We start from the raw sequence: 18,419 nt of genomic DNA on the forward strand, positions 1-18,419 counted from the left end.
TTTGGCCATTCCCATGTGGAAAATTGGCAAGCAGAAACCTCTAGCCTTGCCACCCTGGGATCAGAGGCCTTCCAGGGACCCTATGATGGAGTGCTTGCTCCCCCGCCCATCCACTCCTCCTTCGTCCTCATGGAATGCTACTCCCGGGCTTGCAGACTCCCTCATAGACCTTGGGAAAGATGCCTCTAATTCTGCTCCTTTCCCAGTGCATTCCTCTGGGACCTATATCACAACCCCCATATTAGAGAACTGCTTGCAGGAAATGAATCATTCACAGTATTTCCACAGAGATGGGGAGGATTGTACAGGAGCGAGATAGGAGTGAGATAGCCATATTGGAGAAACAAACTGATCAATTTACAGATTTAAAAAATTTGATGATCTAATCCAATATGCCTATTTCTTTCCTTGAAACATAATGTTTCCAGATTACAGCTCCAGTAGGACAATTTAGAGAATAGGGAAAGGAGGCAAAACCCTCTGGGGGTCCCAGATACAGTTGGGCTCTCAGACTTGCAATCCTATTTATTGGACCTATTAACCACCCGCAATCCTATTTATTGGACCTATTAACCACCCGCTCTCAAACTATACCAGATATAGACTGGCACATAGACCTGCCCATAGGTACTTGCACCCCAAACCACCTACTGGTGCATGTCCAAAGGACATTGTAATTTTATTTCACTATAATGATAGCAAGAAGATACTGCTCATGAACACTCAAAACAAAGCTACCATAGGCTAAAAAAGCAAAAATTTAAATCTGACCTTTCTCCCATCACCCTCTCCTGAGACAGATCACCTTACATCTACAAAAACATCAAGTGTAGTATTGCAGGGAATTTCTATTTAGATTGATTGTCACTAAGCACGGCTCCAAGTATAGCAAAGAAATATTCTCTCCAAAGAAAGAGAATCCTTCCTGAAAAGCTTGGGACTGTTACCTATTCCAAAGTAGGCCTTTACTGTTCCTCTTGCTAGGCTCCATCCATGTACAACTCCTAGCAAAACTAGGACCCTGGCTAAGTCTAAGAACAGACGCCAGATGTCGACTCCTCAATGCAACTCCCCACCTTGTCAGCCACCCTAAACTCTCCTGATGAGAGCCAACTGGGACAAGCTCATTTATAGGCAACATGGCTATTCTGCTTGCTATATTTTCATATGTATGTATCTTTTTTTATGGATACCTACTGTACATATCTCCATAGTAATTAATACTGTTTCAATGTAGTTGTGTTTTTTTTAACAGCTTTCATGATGTCTGCCCAATTGTTGTTGTCTACATGCTTTTTTTTTACACTATTGGTTACTCCATGGTGTCCTGAGATGCATTTTATAATTGGGTTTTATTATTACCGTGTGCTCATGATGATGTTCCAAGTTATAGTTTACATGGTTTGCATGTTCTACCTGCTTGGTTTTCCAGTTCTCGCTACCTTCACCATTTCACATCAGGTTTTCTTTTGTACTTTATACTATCTACAGTGGCTTTAATTTTATTGCCTCTCTGAAATGCCTTTAAAAATACTGTCATGTAATTTAAAAGGCTTAAACTCCATCATAAAGAGATGGTTGGCACTGAGGGAATTTAAAGCTGATGTGATCTTAGTACAAGAAACACACTTTAGTAAGGGAGGCTCTCTCACGTTTGCATTGAAATATTTTTCAAATTCCTTGCAGGCCTCAGATTCTTCTGGTAAAGAGTTACCATCCTCATAAGAAATACCTCTCTTTTAAAGGTTACCTCCTCTGTACTTGATTTTCCTAGAAGGTATATCTTACCTAAATGTACACTGGCAGGTACTCCCATAGCGTTACTTAATATCTATGCACCAAACTCTGGTCAAATTCAATTTCTAATCCAAACATCAGAGCAGCTGCTGCAACAGTTATGTCCACTCACTATAGTAGGAGGCAATTTCAATTTAGTTATGTCTCCCTATAGAGATAGAAAATCATTACTCGGCGGACTCCCATCTAAAAGTCTTATTCATTTATCTACGTTCTTCTGCAAATTTATACGCTCTTTTTCAGAGAACACCACTTTTTCAACACCTGCATGGTTAAACATCCTTTACATAAAAGGTACTCTTTTTACTCCCCTGCTTATCCTATGTACTCTGTAGATTATTTTTTTGTATCTGCACCTGGGTTAAAACATGTAACTTCCTCAGATATTTTCCCTATTGAATATCAGACCATTCAGTCATTACGTTAGACTTAGAGATCTTGGGTATGAGTCCCAGAACATGTCACTGGAGGTTAAATGATTTTGCTGCTCAACACCCTAAAACTCAAGATAGGTTATCCACTTCTTTGGTGAAATTTGTTTCAGTTGAATAAAGGTACAGTGTGCCAGGCATTTTCACTATTTCAGCAGTACAGAGAATGGAGTCTCTCACAGCTAATATAGGGGACAGGGTAGACTCCTTAAATTAAATATGTGGAATTGTTGGCCCCTTGGTCTTTCCAAGATCCCCCCATGGCTAATCTTCTACTCTCTGGTATGCTCTCCAAGGTTTTGTCTCCCTGTTTTATATTTTTGTAAGAGGTTCTAACATGTTCTAGCATGTTTATTGGTTGAACTAGATGGACTTGTGTCTTTTATCAACCAGACTAACTATGTAGCTATGTCTTTTCACCTGTGCAACGTGCTTCCAACTTATTACCCAAAACATACAGTGTACTGGGATTTCTGAAATGTTGTTCATTTAGCTTTATCTTCAAAATATACTTTATTATGGATTTTGGGACAATTGAGAAATTCCATAAAAAAAATGACTATTATATAAAAAAAATACCTAAAATAAAAAAAGTGGATCGGCTCTAAAACGTACCACAAATCGATGCCCTGCTGTTTAGTAGGCCTTATTTCCCCCTTCTATCTGCAGCTCCAGTTAATGCCCATGCTCTGGTAAAAGTACTGGTTGGGCAACTGTGGCAATTGGGCTGGAAGTATTGAGTATAGGCACTGCAGGCTACCTACTGAGCAAAGTGTTGATGGGATTGGAGGGTATTTGTTTAGTACAGGTGTGCTCTAAAGTGTATCTATAATCTATTTATTCCTAATTTTTTTTAAAGTACGGGATAGTTGCAACCACTATCAGTTTTGTCTTTGCCATCTGTGTTTCATTAGAGAGATTTCCCTTCACTTTCTGCCCTGAAATCTGAATAAAAAGTGAGATGGTATCTTCCTTTTGTGAGGAAATCCTCTTCCAGGCAGGTGTCATGGGAACAAGTGTCCCCTTTGGTAGATGTATTTTCTATTTCTGTTATAGTGGCATTTCAAACTTTTGGATTTAACCTCAATTTCATTTTGGATGATACTGATGATCAGTTCAATTAGAGGGAGTGTTTTTCATTAACACAGATAGCAATAAAAACCTGACAATAGTTCTAATTCCTCATGCTGCATTTTAGACTTAATTATACATGGGATATATTACTGCTATGTGTCTTTTATGACCATTGTTGATGATTTTAGATGTATTATCCAAAAATGTTTTATATTTTTAAGTACCCAGTGGCTGCAAAGTCCATGTTTCTTCTTTTTTCCACTTTTTGATTTTCATTAGGATGTGGCACTTAATACCTCATTTATACGCCCAGGGTACCGCTACATGGGAGCGTATTTAACTTGTTTCTCTATATACCATTCTTCTTTAAGTGAATCTATGCCTTTTCCCATGCAGAGTAAAGCCACAGGTTAATTTTAGTACAGAAGCATATACTTAAGTTCATTCCCTGACCACTTCTTTCAACCAGCAGGAGTAAAAAGAAAGCTCTGTGTATGCTACATGCTTCCCAGAGCCATAGCTCTATAGACTGCCCATGTAACATTACTGATTGTCAAAGCCTTTTCACAAGGAATGGGTCACATGGGTCTAGGTATATTGCTGCATACCCAGAAGTACTAAGTATTTCCTTTAGCTCCTGGTTTTGAAACGAGCATATGCAAAGGTAAGTATATCATTTTGGTGCTTGGGGATTAAAGCAGACCTTGGGAAATCATACGTTTGATTTTTGTGTCACTGGAATTTAACTTCTTAAACTTTATTTACACCCAGCAATGGATTTTAAATATTTTATTTCTGTGTAATTTGCAGAATGCTTCACAGTAAGACTTTGGAGCCATCATGCCAGAAGTACTACTTCTACTTAGGAACATATAGAATAAACTATTGCCAGCATCAAATGTTACAAAGTTAATAACAAATAACATAAAATAATCACACAACAGCCGTATCCTAATGAATTTTAGCACAGCTTTACCAAAACTAATCATATAGTAATTCTATTTCAATTTCAGGGAAACGCATGCAAATAAGTAGTTAAATTGCCCAATTATTGCAATCAGTATTAACAAAACAATCAAATTAGTGTACAGCATCAACAAAAACTGTATATGTAACCATAAGACTAGGATTTCTTTAGGTTGCCTGTATTAGGTTCCATTCATAGTACAAATCCCCATTGAGCTTAAAAGAGAAAAAAGGTGAACACAAGGTTTAAAAGTTTTGCCTGAGAGTAGATGAACTTGATGGATGTGTGTCTTTTCTCAACATAGCTACTGATGCCATTAAATGAGAAGCTAAAAGGAATATTAGTAAATTAGTGTCACGGTCTTACCTTGTCCTCCTGTTGGCAGCCATCTTGGAAGACTGCTGCCTTTTAGAGACTCTGATTGCATCATCACTTGCCTGCTGCCTGGGCGTTCCACAGTGATGATGAAGCACACCTGACTATATCTATTACCTGATGGGTTGAAGTCCTTGTCCTTATGTTTGTGCTCCAAGGTGCATCTCTGCTAGCAGTCTTCTGTTCTCCGTGTTCCTCCGCATATGACCTGGCTTGGCTGATGACTCTCCTGGCTCTCGACCCCCGCATCAGCAGATGACCTGGCATCGGCAGACAACCCAGCATCGGCAGACTACCCGCTTCTGGACTTGACCCCGGCTTGTTCCTGCTCCCACTTACTCACTCTTGATGTGCATTTATTGTTGTTTACTCCAATAAACTGCTGTTTTTTTTTTCCTGTATCCCCATGTGGTCTGGTTTCCTGGCACCCTGACAATTAGTCTCATTCAAATTCTCTGCATTCTGCTGTCCCCATATACAAGTCAGTAAAAAAAAAGATCTATCTATCTATCTATCTATCTATCTATCTATCTATCTATCTATCTATCTATCTATCTATCTATCTATCTATCTATCTATCTATCTATCTATCTATTTGTCTGTCTATCCTTCTGCTGCCTCTTCCAAAACTAAAAGAAGTTTGATTCAGAGAGCAGTTTCTGCTTCAATGAACTATTACTGAAATGTTCAGAACAAAGCTACGGGCAGATCGGACAAAGCTGCTGTAACAGGATTTACGTTAAACTGAGACTGATAAGGCCACATCAGAAACACTGCTCAGACTCCCTTTGAATGGAATAACTGCATAGCTGTTAGGTGCTTTGGCTTGGAACACCTGATCACAGAATCTCGATTATGCTTATCAGGATGTAATTTTGATCTAATCTAACATTTACAGGATAATTCACTTCTCATGGCATTTGAAGTGTTCTATATAGCATCAGCCTGACTCCTGCCTAAAGTGGATAACAATCACTTCAAAATGCTATCAAACCCTAGTTGTGTCCTTCATAAAATGCATGTGAGAGTAAAATTTGCATTTTATCGGATGAATGAAGAAAAAAGCTGGACCAAAAAGGATGTTGGATTGTTATTAAACAACATTGCTCAACCTCTGTTCTAAAAGTATGAATAAAAAAAATGTGAGGCTTCAATATCTTGGTAAAAGTTGACATTGCCTTATCTTATATAGCGAAGAACTGAATTCATCCTAAAACCTTTTGTTACTATTCCAGAAAAGCTTAAATATCATCTATTCATTATCTGTATTATTAAATAAAAATACAAGTTAAAAGTGGCTGCCTGAGATGAGGAAACTACTAGACATAAAAACTGGTTTTAGTAATTATTAGCTATAGACTTTTAAAAATAAGCATCAATGTAATTTCAATTATCAGGCTAAAAATATTGTTCTTAAAAATCTGATTAAAGAAAGGTACACTTTTTTTTTTTTTTTGGTAGCTAAGACATATATGGCTGGGCACCTGAATTGACCCAGACATTCTCTGTTTTTTTATACACAGAAAGATAGCTGCCCCTGCAAAAACATCATGCAAAAAAGTTGAAAAGGCAATTGTCTGATATATGATGCTTTGGCAAACTACATATCATTCAGTTAGGATTTATTGCTACTTTAAAAACTGTTGAGATAAGGTCTTAGCAATGTACTGAATTGCTTTCAGTTAGCTGGTAAAGCATAATCATTTTGCAGTGCTGCAAAGCAGGAATCGGAGCCTGCAAACATAGGAAGCCATTATAGCAAGTACACATATAATTTAACAATGAAGAGAAAAAATATTTCTTCAAATGTTAACAGTGGAAGTTAAAGAGTGGAGGGACCTGTCATATGTGCTCATCAAGAGGGCCACCTATGCATCCCCCTTCTGCCTACCTCCTTCATTGAAAGAAAAACTGCACTATTGCTTCTATGAATGAAAAATGATATATGAATGAAGGATGAGCAGACAAATAAAAGGCTTGCCTCCTTCATTCATAGATCACATTAACAAATGTAATTCATAGAAGCTATAGCACAGCTTCTATGAATGGAGGAATCAGGAAAAAAGGGTGGGCATAGGTGGCACTCTTGATGAGTCCTTCTGGTCTATTAACCCCCTGCTGCACTGAAAGATTACAGCAATTGGGTGCAAAAGCATAGATATAGAGATAACCTTATTATATTTTAAGATTATGCATCAGCCGACTCGGATGGTAGGGCTTCTTATAAGAAATGCAAGCATTATGTTTGTAATTATCAATTGCTGGTATAGACTGAAAATCCATATGGGTCTTCTAGGAGAGAGGAAGGGTGTGAGTCATTCAGCTGTGTATGTAACTGGATATCCTACTATCCAGATCTAGTCACAACATATGCTAATAAGGCTTTTAATGGCATAGTAGTAAGTCAGCATGATGATTAAGTGGCTGTGTTATTTGCTGCTCATTATTAGCTCGCTGCAAATAAAACTGAAATATTTTATCTTTGCCTGACTAAAATTTATTTTTATTGTTCTTCATTTTAATCAGAGAAAACAAATATATAGATGATGTTATAATTTAAATCTATTGTTCCCTGAGCCACTTATGCATAAGAATATTTCAAAATGGCATAACAGTACTATATTTAGAACACACATGAGAAGCCCTAAAGCTAGCCATAGATCCATTGTTTTTTTTGGACCAACTAGTTGGCTGATCAATAAAAAGAACAGATTCCCCCATCCGTCCATTTGTGGTGGATGAATGAATCCCCCAACCTCAGAATATACAGATCGGGGCTGCAGCCTATTGGCTGCCAGTGCTGATCAAACAAAATATACCAACAGTCCCATGCGAATTGAGTTGATCATAAGATTGACTCCCTTCGAACAGAAATGGATCAAAGATTCCACTGATCCCTGCTGAACCTGCTGAATTGTGATCCATCTATGGCCAGCATTAGATGTTAGAGTCACTAATCTGTTGATGAGGATGAATTGATGAAGAAGGAAGCTTGGGTAACCAGACAATCTAGCTGTCAATGTGTTTGTAGTTGTATTTGTCTTATTTTTGGTGCTTGTAAAAATCACACTATATCAGATTTTGAGTTTTGCAATTGAAATCAACAATAAATATTAGCATTTCATATTATTCAAAATAGAATACCACAGGTTATTTAAAGTTAATTACAGGGTTAAATACTGAATTCTTTATCAGTGATTTATTTATTTAACTTAAAAGTGAAATGTTTCTAAGCCTCAATGATTTACAATAATTAGGAAAAGATATACCATAATCATTGCATCACAAATAATCTCTATACCAGGATTGTATTAAAACATGTCAAAATAGGGGAGCATATGGAAAAAAGTTAAAGGGCCTTAAAGCAGTAGTAAACTCTGCCCATTTCTTTTTAAATGGGCCCCTGCAGGTTTACCCCCTAATGTGCTAGTATGTACCACAGTTCGAGTGGAGCCCTTCAGCGCTGAGTTGTCACTGCTCCCAGCGCTTCCATCTTTGCCCTGTCTTCCTTCTAGGTTCATTCTCTCCAGCCATTTAAATGATTGGGCCACAATGAAATCACTCCTGCTTCAACACATGGGAGTCACGATTGCAGCACCGTGCTCTTTGCAAACACGGCACATTCAGTGTGGCCTGAATGCAGAGCGTACAATGTCATTATTGGCTGGAGCTAATATGAATATCTCCTAATCGGCACAAGTTTAGGAGATATTCACAGTGCCTACAAGTAAGACTTATTATAAGATTACCTGTAGGTACAAGTTTTATGTTAGAGTTTACTACCACTTTGAATTCAAATTTTATTTTCATTATTCTTTGAACTGCTTGCCTCTATAAACACAATTTTTTCCTAATATACAAGTGCAGGCAAGACAAAAAAACTAGTCACTAGTATTTCCTGCAATCCCTGTAGTTGATCTTTCCCCATCACTAACTTACCTTAGTTTGTACTGTAGAGTTGATTTACTAAAACTGGAAAGTGCAAAATCTGTTGCAGCTCTGCATAGAAACCAATCAGCTTCCATTTAGAATCTGATTGGGTACCATGCACAGCTGCACACGTTTTTTCACTCTCCAGTTTTACTAAGTCACACTGTTTTTGTCTGTAGGCAACCTTCTCAGTAGGTGCAGGTTTTTTCTTCCTAATGTAAAGGCCTCATGAAAGGAGAATCGTGAGAACATCAGTGACATCACCAACATTTTCTCTCCTGATCTGGTGAGACAGACATTCAGAGGCAGCAGTACTTTAGAATTCCTACAAGACTGTAGGCCCAAGAGTGGTTAGGCTGGCCATAGACTGTAAATTTGTTTCCTGCAACCGAGGATTGCAGAAAGGAAATTTGCATTATTCCCCCATCAAAACAGACAATGTAGAGAGGGAAATCCCTCCTGCTGAGACATTGTCTATTTCCGGTGGGGGAAGCAGTCTCCACCAGGAGAAGACGGTGATTATCTCTAGCGGCTATAGCAGCCACTTGCAATAATTGCAAGTGAATCCTGACAGGCTGGTTGTACCCAAGTTGATTGATCAATACACTTGGCACATTTAGCCTGCCCATTAATGGTTTGAATCTCTGGCATTAGATACTGTCACATTTCATTGAGTACACTGTTGTTTTTCAGGAGGGATTTAAGACAAAAGGTATGTTTTCAGGATATTATTTAAGCAAAATAGCAATTATAAATGTTTTTAACATATCTAAATATTCCCTATAAACTAGAAAATCTTAGCTTTCTAAATTCAGGTCCACTTTAGGCAGTATGTCAAAAGAAATGGAGCTATATATTTTTGTCTTTTCTAACAAAAGAATGACTAGAATTTGCTGCTGATAAAAAGGAACATACTGTATATATCCAGGATTTTTGCAGACAGCAGGGGTGACAGTTTACCACAGCAGAAACACAATGGATCTGTTGGTTTTAAATTAGAAAACAACATTTTTTCTTTGGGGTTCAGTTAATCTAATTTCTGATTGCCAGCATTAATGATAAAAAAAAAATCGTTGATGCCAACTTTTTGTATGACTAATAATTTGGGAAATGATTTCCATATATACATAGGCTTGTTAAACTAAATGTTTATGGGGTACAACTGCAGAGTCTTCGTACTCAAGTGAACTGGCTCAGAATTTGACCTGTACTATGCAATGCACTTGATGTTTACACCACACTTTCCTGGTGACATTTGGCCCTTTAGACATCTTTTTATTGGGTCTGACAATACCTTTTTACAGAAATTTGGAAAAGATTTTATCATTAAGTACCTAAAGTAGCCATGTGCTGATAGCAATATTTAAGCTAACATTGCTGACCTATTTCTGAAAAAGGATTGTTACATGGCTGTCTTGCTTGTTTATATGGTTTTAATACTTTCTCAGTCACCAGTATGGACCCAATAAAAGCAACAAATTAAAAACTCTTTTTCTAGTTCAGTGATTCATCCCACTGGATTCTGACAGCCAAGCAATTCACACTTTCAATAGGAAAAGCCAGTGTTTATAAAGTATTACTCTCATTATGTCTCCTACAGCTCCATGGTCAGCATTTTCTATGCATATGGACCTCAACATACTGGACCTTTTGGGCTGCCCAATGCCAGTATGCATCACAGTAAGTGTTTCAGAGTCACGTGTGTATTCATATGATCACGCACCATAGCCACAGTACATTTGTTAGGTTGAAACGTTTGTCATGGCCGTAATGTAGTTTTCAATTTGCTGTCTTAAAAGAGCTCCTCATTCATCACATTTACAGTGAATTTTCTATTTTGCAGTGCTTACTACAAGCTACCACTAATGCTGGCCATACACTATACGAAAAAGTAGCCGAAATTCGGTTATTTGGACAGTTTGTTCTTTTTTTGGCCAGTTAATGGGCACAAATAGGTAATTGGTTGTGACATTTTTGAGCCGAAAATAATGTTGATGATAAACTGAAAGGTTAATGTGTTTCTCGTCCAAACTGTTTGCACTAGGTATATGTGAAAAAACAAACACAAAAATGTATTCATTTATGTCCATTGAACGATTTATCAGTCATTACATGATGGCACTATCATTTTTTCTCACGGTCGAGTGTTTTTCGAAAATGTATCGTGTATGGCCACAATAATTCTTCTCCCCATGCCTTACCTCTCAATCCAGGTTTGTTAACATTGTCATGATCAGACACACTGTTTAGAAAGTGTTAGGCAGGGTCAGTGTTAGGCCTTTGGGGTCTGTTAGTGACTGAGGGTGATATTTATAGTCCACATTCCTAATTACATTACCTAAACACTTTCTTTAAAAGTCATAAATAATCCTTAAAGTCCAATTTTATTTTTTGCTTTCTGCAGTTGTTTGGCCAAAAATATCAACATAGATAAAAACACTAATTTAATAATTGCTACAGAAAACTCTATCTGTACACTATTGCATGACTGAGTAATTGTGAGTTAAACTAACAGAGCACTGAAAACTGAAAACATTACCTGTGAATAAAGAGGTATATAAAGTCTAGTACTCAAGTGGTCAGTTATATAACTTTAATATACTGTAAATGGCAACCCTGTGAAGTCATAAGGACAGTGCTTTTAGCTGACTTTAAAAAAAAAAACCCCATTAATTTATGTTATTGGTGGTAGAGCATTTCATAAAATTGAAAGCTGTACAGGGTTACAGACAAGTCAGCAGCTTAGGACACCCCTATCCCTTATCCCCTATCCCCATGATTAGCCTACCAGCTCAAATACCAATTGGAACATCTGCTACATTAATCAAAAAAATAAATGTTAAATGGATCAATTTGCTTGTGTGGTTGCCAGAAGTATGTTTTCCATTCTTCCAAAGAAAATCCTAGTCATGAAAACATGTATCACTTGTCTTAAATCATTTTAAACAATAACTTTATCAATGACTCCCTATTAATTCCTTTGACAAAAAAAAAGAAAAGACAAAAAGACAAAAAACGTCAAGCTCAACTTGCAAATTAGGATTTTAGCCTAAAATATAATGAAACCAAAAAGGAATCAGTGCTATTCCAAACTGAACATAAAACAACTACAAAAAAGTCCATAAATAAATTCAACAGATTAACCATGGTAATCCTACACCATGAAAATGTGACCTTCTTATGTCTGAAAGGTGATCTTCCAACAAAACACCATCGATAAGAGCAGAGCAGAGATCATCATAACATGAGGATAACAAGAACAATCTTGGAGGCTCAGTTCCTGCAGGGTACAGTTGGGATCCCTGAGCCCCTCACACAAAAGTTTATTTCCAGAGTCCACTAGCTCATTTCTTGACAAATCCAGTTTGCTTTGAAATTTGAGATCTTTATAGCAAAAAGAAGGCAGAGAACAATCTTGGAGTCTCCTTGTTGCAGTGTTCTGCTAGATCTCTGGCTAGAACACTGCAGCAAGGAGACTATTAGATCATTCTCTGACTTATTTTTGTTGTGAAGATCTCCATTTTGTTCTTATCACTAACAAGTTTCTCAGCAAACTTGATTTTTCAAGAAATTAGCTAGTGAATTCTGGAATAAAACTTCTGTGTGTGGGACTCAGGGATCCCAACTGTATCTTGCCGGGGCTGAGCCTCCAAGATTGTTTTTGTTATCCTCATGCTATGATAATATCTGCTCTGCTCTTATCACAAACCGATCTCTCATCAAACAGAATTTATCAAAAAACCCTCTACGGTACTTTGGAATTAAACTTCTGTGCAAAGGACTCTGAAATCCAAACTGTACCCTGATGGGGTTGAGAGAGAGAGAGAAAGACAGACTGGGATAATTATCTAGAGGTCTGATGGTGAGACTGTAATTGATGTGGATGGACCAACCAATATCTGAAGCGCTTATTGACCTTTATTCATTTAGAGATCACTGGACCTATGGTGAGTGGGCACTTCTCAAATTGGTGGTGGCAATTGTTGGAAGATCACCTTTTAGACATCAAAAGGTCACATATTCATGGTGTGGGGTTACCATGGTTAATCTATGAACTTTATTTATATACTTTTTTTAAGTTGTTTTATTTTGAGGTTGGATTGGTGCCAATTCCTTTTTTGGTTTCACTGTTTAATAGTATTTTACTCTAAGGAAGGCAACTTCATTGTTTATTACAGGGAAGCAGACACCTTTATGTTTATGTTAATTAGCCTAACATATAGTATAATGTAGGCAGTGGTCAGATTATTTGTTTAAAAAAATTCTAATACATTACATTTGTTATGTGTAGAATCAAGCAATATATTTGCAATAGTTTGCATTGTACATATAAAGAACAGACAGTGTCTAGCAAAGGTGTCTAGCCAAATTCTCACAATAAGGTATAAGTACAATGTACCGACTCATTAGGCAATACAAAAAAAACAATAAAAGCATGTTGAGTTACATAAATCACAACAAAATATTTAGATGCTGAAACCAACCCCTTGGTGTCATTTGTTGTCAAAAGTTGTGCTGCTGAACATTCCTTCTGTCCTGAGGGTGTTTTAACGTTAAAATACATATTTTCTGCTATGCTTTGACTGTCTGACAACATGACCTCACTATTTCATTGGCTTGTGGCTGGCCTGCAGAATACTCCCTGATGTGGTGTGATTTTATGTCCATGTTCTCCCAGGCATCTAGTATATTATGTTGTTGTAGCCCCTTGGTGTCTGGTGATTTTTGGGTTTGTATCCTTCCTGACATCCAGTTATTTTTGCATCTCTCTGTGGTTTTAATGTTCTTTTCTAATATATTTGGTATGGGAAAAGAGTGCTTATGCAGCCTTTGTAAAACAACATTGGGCTCTTTTTGTCAAAATCTGCCAAGGCAGACTAGGACTTGTAGTTTCACAAATACTGGAAGACACTGTGTATGTACGATGGTGTTGGGGCAGGGACATATAAATAATATACTGTACCTTTAACATTAGTGTGGAACATGCAGAGGGTGAAGGTTAAATACAAATCTTTGTTCAGATTTTTATTTTATTTTTTTCTTCTGTGTTCTTAATTACTGACTTGAATATTTATTATTTGCTTTTTAATCTATAGTTACACTCTTTTTTCAGTCTTCCTTTGCTGCACAGTCCTGTAATATTTAGCTTCATCTAGATCTTCAATCAATAAATGTATTCTTCCTTTTACATTCTCCTTTTATATTATATTTCATTGCATCTACAAATTCAATTTAATCCTGCGCAGACCATTTGGGTCCTTTGGCTATTGTATTGTAGGTGATCAAGCCCAATGTTTGAACACCTAAATATGAGAGAGGTAAAGGTCATTTGTCAGTTGTATTTTTCCATAATTTTGATCACTTTATGCCAGCCATTTTTCCATAAATAATCTATTTTGTGTACTTGCAATATACAGTACGCTGTCTTCTTGGTAGTTACAATGCTTGTTAGCTAGTAGACTCTAGGTAACAATGCTAAATAGTGATCCTTTGTGTGTAAAACTTTGACTTTAATTTGGTTGCTTGGTTGCTCCCTAGGCAGATATATTGTATAAAGGTGAGAGATGATGAATGTGGCCATTTTCTAATTAGTTTATGGCTCAGGGCAAAAACAATTAGAGCACAGTGACATAGAAGTTAGAACTTGCACTTCAGGTGCATTTGTGGCAACAATAGCTTTCTGAGGGAGCTTCAATTTAAGGGCTAAAATGTGCAAGCACATGCATCGTCATTACATACAATTATTGTCATATCATTTAGGAAATTGCTTTAAGTGTAAGCTTTACAAATACTGGTGTGGAAAGAAAGGGATCAGCAACTTGCTTTTTAATACATATGCTCTATTGCTCAGTAAACTGACCTTCTCATTCTTCAGTCATTTGAATGCTAAATATGCCACCAGCAATACTAACTATCAAAATCTGAAGGTTTCACAAATAGTTTGTATTCATACTTATTAATCCTGGAAGAACCAGTAAAAATTCATGAAAGGAGCATAAAAAAGGGGAATTATTTAAGATTTCATCCATTACTATGATATATTTTAAATGTCCAATTACTTTGATGCAGTATGTAATGATGCTCAATGTTGGCCAATACCATTTGGAAGATCAAATAGTAATAATATTAAGTAATGATCATATTACTCCTCTTTAATTGCTGCAGGAGTGTTTGGACCCGTTCTTTCGTTCTTTTGAACTTGTGAGTGTAGTTGCTAGTGTTGCAATTGCTCCTATTAGATGCTACATTGTACTGTTTATTTTTCTGTTCACATCCCTAGGCTCATCAGTTTTAAATCTATACAACATATCTGACATTTCAGCCTCTTTTTTTTTACTTGACTTCCCATGTTTACATGTATTCTTGAAACAGGAATACTAGGGACAAGAATAACAAGAATACTAATGTGACTAACATCTGCTTGACAATGGAAATGTAACTGAGGCAATGATTGATGTCTGCAATCAGTTTCTGCCATCTTACCCTCATAGGATGACATGCAGCAATTCAGCTTATAGTATTAAATAAAAAGAGTGATATTGAATGTGCCTGAGGAGGGTACAGAATCCAATAAACATGTCATTTAATATCCAACAAATATGTGAAGGCTTGCGTAGTTAAGTGTATTTTTTTTATAACTGTTGAGAATTTTAAAGGTGCACTCCAATGCAAAATTGAAAAATACCTTTAAGATGCATACATTATATTTTTAATTCAAGGATTGCTGCATTGCACCAGTCCAACCCAATACATTTGACAGTATTTTGGTGATTTGGGAACCCCTGTGTGTAATCCAAGAGATGGATCCTCAAATGCACCCAGTGCATGCTTCCTGTTCAATCTATTATACAAAAAACCTTGTACTTAAAATAAAAAAGAGGTTTTCATCAGTCGCCAACTGCATTTAAGCCTTACCTAAAAGTATACATGTGATTGGCAATACAATAAGCAAAAGTAAATGAAAATGTTTAGCACATGCTACCAAAGCATATTCCCTCTATATTCTCACTTTAATGCATGTGGGTTACACAGATTAACAAAGGTAAATTATGTGAACTCTCTGATTTAAGCAGTGGTCATTTTAAGCACTTTTTGTGAATATATATGATGTTCAGAAAAAGTGAAAGCAATTAGAAAATGTCTATGGATTTTGGGCAATTAATACACTCATTATTTGCTTCTACTATTTAACTGGAATTGTTATTTAAGATGTTTCTTTACCACCCCTGTGTATTATATTTATTATCTTTATGCTTTCTGCATAGTCAGACTCATCCATCTATCCTTTCAGATCATTTAAACCTGAATAAAAAAGGCTGAGCAGTTGTCCACCTTTTCTAGTTATTAGGCATCCCCAAGTCTGCTGGAATATACAATTTAACAAGTATGTTTTAGGTGTGTCCTGGTATTTTCTTCCAGATGGACATCCAGGGCAAGCCTCTCAGGGTTAATCCTTACAAGATGCCTAGCTTTCTTTTATTGGCACTCACTTGAGGACGATATTTATGGACCACTATGTGCATTACCCTTATATTGGAAGAAGTCCCAGCAATGTCACAATGAAACCTAAATTGCACAATTAGGACATGACCATGGGGGAGGATAATGACCTTGAATGATCTTTAAACTTTGAATACTCAGTTAGAGCTCTTCTACCAAAAATTGATATGGTATCCACAAAATTGTGATCCAATCATTATATTCACATTCTCTTTTTCCAACAGTTATTGATAAAATCACAGAAGAAAGTGTTTAATCATGCAATTTGAGCAGCACTCAGGTTTTTTGTTTTGGCAAGTTTTTTTGGAGAATATTATAGCCTTGCATTTGGAGATTTTGATTTCTGCTTCTGAATTAAAATAATTATTCAGCAACTGAATCAAAAAGATGTAGAATAAACATCTAAATATCATCTTCAACTAGCGTACAGGTGCATCTCATAAAATTAGAATATCCTCAAAAAGGTAATTTGTTTCAGTAATTCAATTCAAAAATTTAAACGTATATATTTTATATAGAGGGGTTACACACAGAGTAATATATTTCAAGCATTTCTTTCTTTTAATTTTGATCTCAGAAAAGTAGAATATTACATAATACCAATAAAAAGAAAGGATTTTTAATACAGAAATGTTGGCTTACTGAAAAGTATGTCCATACATACAGTATAGTATGAACTCAATACTTGGTCAGGGTTCCTTTTACATAAATTACTGCATCAATGCGGCATGGCATGGAGGCGATCAGCCTGTGGCACTGCTGAGGATTTATGGAAACCTAGGTTGCTTTGATAGCGGCCTTCAGCTCATCTGCATTGTTGGGTCTAGTGTCTCTCGTCTTCCTCTTGACAATACCCCACATATTCCCTATAGGGTTTAGGTTAGGCGAGTTTGCTGGCCAATCAAGCACAGTAATACCATGATCATTAAACCAGGTATTGGTACTTTTGGCAGTGTGGGCAGATGCCAATTCCTGCTGGAAAATGAAATCAGCATCTCCAAAAAGCTGGTGGACCAACACCACCAGATGACACGGCTCCCCAAATAGTCATAAACTGTGGAAAATGTTGCATTTAATTTAGAAATCAAGAGTTTGGAGGAAGAGTGGTAAAGGCACAGAATCAAAGTTGCAAAAGGTCCAGTGTGAAGTTTCCGCAATCTGTGAGGATTTGGGGAGCCATGTCTTCTGCTCATGTTGGTCCACTGTGTTTTAACAAGTCCAAAGTCAGCACAGCCCTCTACCAGGAAATTCTAGAGCACTTCATGCTTCCCTCTGCTGACTGGCTATCTAAAAAGATGCTGGTTTCATTTTCCAGCAGGACTTGGCACCTGCCCATGCTGCCAAAAGTACCAATACCTGGTTTAATGATCATGGTATCATTGTGCTTGTTTGGCCAGAAAACTCACCTGACCTAAATCCTATAGAGAATCTGTGGGGTATTGTCAAGAGGATGATGAGAGATACCAGATCCAATAATGCAGATGAGCTGAAGGCCACTATTAAAGCAACCTGGGCTTCCATAATACCTCAGCAGTGCCACAGGCTTATCACCTCCATGCCACACTGTATTGATGCAGTAATGCATGCAAAAGGAGCCCTGACAAAGTATTGAGTGCATAATATATTGTACATGGTCATAATTCTCAGTAAGCCAACATTTATGTATTAAAAATCCTGTTTTTTTTTTTATTGGTCTTACATAATATTCTACTTTTCTGAGATACTGAATTTTGGGTTTTACTAGCTGTAAGCCCTAATCATCAAAATTAAACAAACAAAATGCTTGAAATATATCACTCTGTGTGCACCTGTATATCTTACCACCTGCCCCCTATCCTACGTAAATAATATTCTGAACTAGTACACATAGTTTTAGTGATAATCTTGTGCTTTATTCACATGAAGCAAGAACTATCACAGGTTGATGTTTTTGGACCTCACAGGATCCCTTTCTAAAGGCAGAGTGGATATAACAAAACTGCCCCCTATCTTGGACACCCTTCCAAACACTTCTATACCTTGATATACTGCCAAAGATTGAAAAATTGAGAGAGACATAACCCTGACAGAGCCCAATCTTCACTTTATTTTTTCCCCCAAGTATGAAATACATTTATACTATTATGACACTATCCACAGAAGAGTACATTGTCAAATGTATTTCTCTAGTGTGAGGAAAAGGGCCTACAAAGAACCTGAAGCTAAGCTTTGTAAAGAACAATAAGCAAAAAGAAGATGCTTCTTTTTGGAGCATCCTTCATAAAAAGTGCTAAGCTGGGTATACCCCGCCTCCTCAGAATACACTGAATTGTGCTGCAGCCATTGGTTGCAAGCGTTGATTGAAT

General features: G+C 36.9%; 1 protein-coding gene across 4 annotated transcripts in view; it reads right to left on the minus strand.

Annotated features, from left to right (window-relative positions):
• The window catches only part of RBFOX1 (RNA binding fox-1 homolog 1), a 1,110,521-nt gene that overhangs the window by 899,172 nt on the left and 192,930 nt on the right, over window positions 1-18,419 (minus strand). The gene's annotated exons all lie outside the window — the stretch shown is intronic.

Source organism: Pelophylax lessonae (genome assembly GCF_965119305.1).
Source record: "Pelophylax lessonae genome assembly, chromosome: 6".
Classification (NCBI taxonomy): Eukaryota; Metazoa; Chordata; class Amphibia; order Anura; family Ranidae; genus Pelophylax; species Pelophylax lessonae.